The following is a 7,768-nucleotide window of genomic DNA, read 5'->3' on the forward strand; positions in this document are numbered from 1 at the left end:
ACTTACCTGAATGTCCCTGGGGTGGGTCCCTCCATCCTTGGGGGTCCTCCTGGGGTGGGCAAGGGTGGCAGGGGGGGTCCCTGGGGGCATGGGAGGGCACCTGTGGGCTCATTTTGAGCCCACAGGCCCCTTAACGCCTGCCCTGAGCAGGTGTTAAAAAGTGGCGCAAATGCGCCGTTTTTTGCCACGCCAACTCCCGGGCGTCTCTTTTGCCCGGGAGTATAAATACCACGTAAAGGCCTGGGAGTCATTTTTTAGACGGGAACGCCTCCCTTGCATATCATTAACGCAAGGAAGGGGTTCACGCTAAAAAATGACGCACATTCCGGGAACTTTGGCGCTATTCGCCTCTAACGCCATAGTATAAATATGGCGTTAGTTGGCGTTAGTTTTGCGTCGAAATTGCGTCAAAAAAAACGACGCAATTTCGGCGCAAACGGAGTATAAATATGGCCCTTGATTTTCAAACTAAAATAGGAATTACTGTTTTGCCCATAAAAATGGAATAGGTTGCAATGATTTCTGGGTATTTTGTTGTTGTTGCAATTTTTAGTCCCAGGGGGCGAGCTCTCGATGGGCTTTTAACCACGCCCACCGCACGCCCATCACTATCACTGGTTCGTGGGCTTGCCTTTCAAAAAATCCCTCGTTGTCATTGGTCAATGATTTATGTGCCTCCTTGGGGCGGTTTTGTTACGGCCTCGGACACCGACCCTGGTACGTGGGTAATTGCACTTTTGCCGATAGGGTTGACTGCGAGAGAATTAGCTCGCTTATGTAAACTGTTTTACTTTTCATTTTCAATTTATCTGGCACAGTTAGGAATGTACAACGAATCGCTCCAACATATTTCTCTTTGCCAATGCTTGTTTAGTTACAGCAGCTGATTGAGCCTTATAGGCTTCAGGTACAAAACACACCGGCTCGTTCATTTGCTCAGAAAGAGCCGCAAGCAGCAGTGAGCAAGCTTTGACCTTGGCATATACAAATCCTCTCCTTGGTCCTCACAAAAGCCCGCGTGGGGCTCCATTCAACAGGTGCAGAGTTAAAAGAGCCGACATTACACTTGAACAGGGAAACTATTAGAGGGGGGGGGGGGGTGCAGCCTTTCCTGTCACGTGACCTATGACGAAATTTACATACCCATAATTCCTGTCACTTATGAGTTCGCCTGTTGTTTTTTTTTTTTGTGGCAACGTTTTATCAATATATCAGCTTAACAGTTATTATAAATTGGTTGTGTTTCAAAGGGTTTTCTAAGATGAAATTCGTAAATGAAATCGCCCTAACAGTCTGTAGAAGGGTGTTTAGTGGCGGCACAGACAGGCGCCCTGAAGCGCATACTCTGGTTTCTCTTCAAATCGAATAAATCTTTCGCCTTTTACTAAAGATTTCCGTGGAGAGGAACATTTAAGAGTTTCACTCAATTTTTGAAAGCCTTGCTAAACGCAAGGTTCCCCATGATTAGTAAAAGAAAGCGAAGTTAAGAAGTAGATAGTTTGTGGTTTTTATAATGTTAGGTTTTGTGGGGGGTGGTATTCAGATTAGGTATAGGAATGCTGGTTTTTAGGACTAAAAGTGGAGAAAGGATTGGGTCTTCGGTGGGGGTACTGTTTAGTGAGGGAGGGGCAGGTGGTTGGGTTTTAGGGCAGGTGCTGCTTGAGGGGGTAGTGGGTCTGGGGGGTATTGTTTTAGGGAGTGGGCGGAGGAGGGTGTGGGGTGGTTTTCAGGTTAAATAGGAAGGGGGTTTAGGCTTGGGGGAACTGCTTTTGGGGGGTTAGGTTTTAAGGCATGGGGTCGTTTTAGATTAGGATTAGAGCGACGGATTGGGTCTGGGGGTACTTTTTAGGTAGGGTTGGGGTTAGGTTTTAGGGTGCGGGTGGTTATTGGGCTTGGGGGGGATTGGGCCTTTGGGGGGAAATTTTTACCACACATTTGCCTTTAAAACACATGCTTTTACAACATAATTCATTGTAAAGGCACGCATGTTCAGGTATATGCGTGGTAATGACATTCTTGTAACGCACTCGTAGTAACGGCGTGCTTTGCAATGGAATATGTGGTTCTGACATACAACCGCCCATCACTATCACTCGTTCATGGGCTTGCCTTTCGGAAATCCTTTGTTATCATTGGTAAATGCTCTACGTTTGGCCCTCCTTGGGACGGTTTTGTTACCGCCTTAGACACCGGCCGTTACATGGATAATGCATGTTTGCTGGTACGTTTGATTGCAAGCGAACTTTCTTTCCCTTTTGTGTCTCTCCTTCACGCTCATGGCAGCTGTGGCGCTTTGAATCAGCTAGCTTCTGTCAACTGTTTTATTATTCATTTTCAATTTATGTGGCAAGAAAAGTCAATTTCGGAATTTACAAAGCTAATAGCTCTAACTCGAGCAAACGCGAAACCCATTGCATTGCAAATGCCTGTTATATAGGAGAAACTCGACCCGAAGGTATTGGATCGCCTTATATGAGCACCAATTATGTCACACAAGACAAATTCATTTTTAGTAAGCACAAGGAGATGGTGGGCCGGATGTATCATCCATTTTTGCATTCGCAAACGGTGCGAATGGCCGTTTGCGAATGCAAAAATGCCTTTCAGTATTTATGAAAGGCATTCCCAGCGCAAATTTAAGGAATCGCTAAAATAGCGATTCCTTAAATTTGCGAGCCCGTTTAGAGAATCGCAAATTGCGATTCTCTAAATAAGAAATCGCAAATAAGGAATCCTTATTTGCGATTTCTAAACCACATGTAACAAGTAATTCCTTAATGCAAATTTGGCATTAAGGAATCGCTATTACCACCGAGTTGAACTTGGTGGTAACCATGTGCAAATTTAAAAAATGCATTAAAAAAGCCTGATTTAAGAGGCTGGAGCGCCACCTTAGTGCCGCTATAGCGTAATTTTTCTTTACGCTAAGGTGGCGTTAAAGTGGCTTTTTACATGCACCATATTTATGCATGCATTGCACCACTTTGTAAAACCTTGCGCCACATTATTCCTGCGCCAGGCATAATGTATGCAAGAGGGCGTTCCCCTGTTAGGGGGACCACAAAAATGGCGCTAGGAAATCTAAAAGATTTCCTAGCGCCATATTTTTCAGCACTTTTAACACCTGCTCAGAGCAGGTGTTAAAAGGAGGCATTCCATTGAATACAATGGGCCCCTATGTACTCTGCAGGAGTAGCGCCAACATTTTGGTGCTACTTTTGCAGAGTACATCAATAGCGTCAGGAATTCTGACGCTATTTCCCCCTACCCTTCACCATGGTGCGCACATGGTGGCGGTAGGGGGGCGCTAAGGGGCGCAAGGATAGTTGTGTTGCACTGGGTGCAGCACCACTTTTCTTAAATCAGCCCCTTAGTATTAATGTGTGAGTGCGTTTTCTCCTCCCAGGATTCAAAAGCGCTTTTCTCGAGGTCGATGGGATCTTTGGACCCAGTGAGAAGTGTGGTTAACTGTATACAATCATTCCAATCTCAATCAATACAACAGTAACTTTAAACACCATTTCTAATGTGGCCAGGGAAACAAGACTCCAATCTGTGGGAAGTTTCAAAGATTTATTATAACCACAGAGCCAAAGTAACGTAAATTGTGTGCAAGATTAAATCATACAAAGAAAGAAAAACGATAGGCTGACCAAATCTATGAAACAAGTTTAATCTACTTAATAGCAACAACACTAGGCATTCCAAATGTTCTACACATTCTAGAAAGGAAAAAATTTGTGCAACAGAAACAGATTTCAAATCACGTGTTGATGACATTAGTCAAGCCAATTTCACAAATCATTATATCAAATTAGATGGACAAGGTTAGGGACAGCCTACTACTATTGCAAATTTGGGCAAGCATGTCTGGGAACTGGCTAGCACATGGGGGCAAAAGAGAAAAAGAAGACAAAAATAATTTGGGAAAGTCATCTATCTCGGGCTAGATTAGTCTCACTAGAAAAATAAAATAGGCAGGTGTTTTAGGAAGCTGGCCTGGTGGGTGGTGAAGGCCTAAGGTATTATCATCTTATACCAGGTCCAGGTATCCCCTATTAGTTAAGCGTAGGCAGTGTCTAGAAGCCAGGATCTCTAGAGGTAGCTGTGGATGAGCAGCAAAGGCTTATCTAGGAGACATGCAAAGCTCATGCAATACCACTGTCGTCACACAACACTTACACACATGAAAGAATCACACAGTGTTACAAAAATAAAGGTATTTTATTTTAGTGACACAAATGCTAAATTACTAGATAGGCAACTCTCCAATAGCAGGTAAGTAAACACACTTATTGTATGTATAGTAGTAATCAGAAATAGGCATGAAAAGCAATAGAAAACAGTGAAAAGCAATAGGCAATACTGAAGGACTAGGGCAAGACCAAACCATATACTTAAAAAGTGGAATGCGAAGCTCGGGTCCCCATCTAAGGAAGTGGAATCAGTAGATGGAAGCTGGAAGTACTAGGAAACCCCTAAGGTAAGTACCAGAGTGGCCCCCACCGACCAGGAGGAAAGAGGTAAGTTGCTGGTTTTCCCCAAACAACCCGAAAGGAATTCAGAGAAGGATATTGCAAGACCCAGACAAGACTGCGAGCAACCAAGGGTGCATCCTGAAAGAGGAAGACCTAGAAAAGAAGGGGACTAAGTCCAGCTCCAGTTGGAGTGTCCGGTGGTGGCAGGAGCCATTACCCACCCGTATGTGGATTCAGGAGTTGGTCGACGGTGAGAGTAAGACAATCAGCACTGGAGCAGATGAAGAGTTCCGGGATGATGCAGTCAATGTTCTTCATTATTTGAAGGATTGCAGTCAGTCTGTGGTGTGGAAAAACCACCAACAAGCCGTTGCAAAGGTAAATGCCACGGTTGGAAAATGTGGAGCTGCTGGGGACCAGCAAGGTCAAAGGGGGACTCAACCCACGTGGGGAGTCCCAGTCAACCCTCAGCAGTGCCGAGAGTCCAAAGACGAGGAGGCATCCCCCCAGAAGACCCACAGTAAGGAGCCCATGAGTCGCATACAGGCCCACCCAGCACACCTGAGGAGAGGTCCCACGTCGCAGGAGAAGCAAGCAGAGGGCTGTGCATCCCATGGAAGAGTGCTGGGGGTTAGGGCTACATGGAGCCGGAAGATCCCTTGGAAGAAATGCCAACAAGCTTGGGTAGCTGCAAGAGACAAGGTGAATGGGAGTACTGTCCTGCGTGGGAAGGCAAGAGCTTACCTTCACCAAAGATGAAAAGCTGACAGAGGATGAAGGGGGCTACTGTGGACCACAACCCATGATGCAGGTTCCACACAGCTCAGGATGAGAGGAGATCCACACAGCTGGATGTCATTGCAGATGGTGCCTGCAGATGCAGGGAAGTGACTCCTTCACTCCAAGGGAGATTCCTTCTTGCTTCTTGTGCAGACTGAAGACTTGCTGCTCTCAGAGGTTGCACAGCTGGGGAAATGTTGCAGTTGCTGGATGGAGCAGGAGAAACAATGTTGCAGAGCAGAGTCATCATTGTAGCTACAGATTGTAGGTTCCTATGGAGTCCAGTTGCGGTTCCAGTTGCCAGAAGTCGAAGTAGACATTGCAGAGGTGTCCTGCTGGAATCTTGCAAGTAAGATCTGAGGACCCACCCTAGAGGTATACCCTACATAGCCCTTCAAGGGGGATTGGTCACCTAGCCAGGTGACCACCTCTCAGGAGGGGGCTCTGACGTCACCTGCCTGACATGGCCACTCAGATGCTCCCAGATGCCTCTGCCCACCATGTATTCAAGATGGCAGAATCAAGGGACCTTCTGGAGGAGTTCTGGGCACCACCCCTGGGGTAGTGATGGACCGGGGAGTGGTCACTCCCCTTTCCAGTGTCCAGTTTCCCACCAGAGCAGGGACTGGAGGTCCCTAAACCTATGCAGACTGGTTTATGCAAGGAGTGCACCAAATGTGCCCTTCAAAGCATACCACTGGCTTGGGGAGGCTACCCCTCCTAAGCCACGTAACACCTATTTCCAAAGAGAGAGGGTGTTATCCCCCCTCTCCCAAAGGAAATCCTTTGTTTTGTCTTCCTGGGCTTGAGTTGGTCAAGCAGCAGGAGGGCAGATACCTGTCTGAGGGGTGGCAGCAGTGTGAGCTGCCCGGAAAACCCCGGAAAGCTGGTAGGAGCAATGCTGGGGGTCCTCTAAGGAGCCCCCATAGTGCATGGAATCATACTTCTAATACTGGCAACAGTGGTAATTCCTCATTCTTAGTCCCCTAGGCAGTGATGCAGCTGCTTCTCTGGTCCCATAATTAACTCCTCCATTCTAAGTCCTCTAGGCAGAGCAGCAGCTGTCTCTGTTTCCAGAGGTAATTCCCCATGGTTAGTCCTCTAAACAGTGCTGCAGCTGCTTCTCTGTTCATACATCCACTACACTCCAAACCAAAACACATAGGTAAAAGACATAGGGCCTGATTCTAATGTTGGCGGGCGGCGGGAGCCGCCCGCCAAGCTACCGCCGCTGAATGACCGCACCGCGGTCAAAAGACCGCGGCGGCCATTTAGACATTTCCTCTGGGCCGGCGGGCGCTCTCCAAAAGAGCGCCCGCCGGCCCAGAGGAAATGCCCCTGCAACGAGGACGCCGGCTCAGAATGGAGCCGGCGGAGTTGCAGGGGTGCGACGGGTGCAGTTTGCACCCGTCGCGTATTTCAGTGTCTGCTTAGCAGACACTGAAATACTTTGCGGGGCCCTCTTACGGGGGCCCCTGCTGTGCCCATGCCATTGGCATGGGCACGGCAGGGGCCCCCAGGGGCCCCACGGCACCCCCTACCGCCATCCTGTTCCTGGCGGGCGAACCGCCAGGAACAGGATGGCGGTAGGGGGTGTCAGAATCCCCCATGGGGGATTCAAAGGGCAGCGGTAAACCGGCGGGAGACCGCCGGTTTGCCTCTTCTGACCGCGGCCGAAGCGCCGCGGTCAGAATGCCCTGCGGGGCACCGCAGGCCTGTCGGCGGGGCTCCCGCCGACCCTGGCCCCGGCGGTCTTAGACCGCCGTGGTCAGAATGACCCCCATAGGGGGTCATTCTGACCCTGGCGGTAGACTACCGCCAGGCCAACGACCGCGGATGCACCGCCAACAGGCTGGTGGTGCATTCATGGGCATTCTGACCGCGGAGGTACCACCGCGGTCAGAAACGGAAAACCGGCGGTGTCCCGCCGGTTTCCCGCTGCCCTGGGGAATCCTCCATGGCGGCGCTGCAGGCAGCGCCGCCATGGGGATTCCGACCCCCTTACCGCCAGCCTGGCTCTGGCGGTTTTGACCGCCAGAACCTGGCTGGCGGTAACGGGTGTCGCGGGGGCCCTGGGGGCCCCTGCAGTGCCCATGCCACTGGCATGGACACTGCAGGGGCCCCCTAACAGGGCCCCACCAAGATTTTCAGTGTCTGCCAAGCAGACACTGAAAATCGCGACAGGTGCGACTGCACCCGTCGCACCCCTTCCACTCCGCCGGCTCCATTCGGAGCCGGCATCCTCATGGAAGGGGGTTTCCCGCTGGGCTGGCGGGCGGCCTTCTGGCGGTCGCCCGCCAGCCCAGCGGGAAACTCAGAATTACTGCGGCGGTCTTCTGACCGCGCAGTGGTATTCTGACGGCGGAACTTTGGCGGGCGGCCTCCGCCGCCCGCCAAAGTCAGAATGACCCCCATTGTCATTTACAGCGCCAATAGCTCCAATTCTCACAAATGCTTATTAGGTCAAGCGTAACATACTTTCTCTTGTATAGTTTTAGTATACTTCTTTG

The 7,768-nt window shown here is 49.7% G+C and overlaps 1 non-coding gene across 1 annotated transcript; it reads left to right on the forward strand.

The window, feature by feature from the left end:
* The first annotated feature begins 1,340 nt into the window (after positions 1 to 1,340).
* On the forward strand, positions 1,341 to 1,456 carry LOC138294466 (U5 spliceosomal RNA). Its single transcript, XR_011203462.1, has one exon. It is a non-coding gene; the product is annotated as a U5 spliceosomal RNA (small nuclear RNA).
* The last annotated feature ends 6,312 nt before the right edge of the window (positions 1,457 to 7,768 follow it).

This window comes from Pleurodeles waltl, chromosome 4_2 (assembly GCF_031143425.1).
Source record: "Pleurodeles waltl isolate 20211129_DDA chromosome 4_2, aPleWal1.hap1.20221129, whole genome shotgun sequence".
Lineage (NCBI taxonomy): Eukaryota > Metazoa > Chordata > Amphibia > Caudata > Salamandridae > Pleurodeles > Pleurodeles waltl.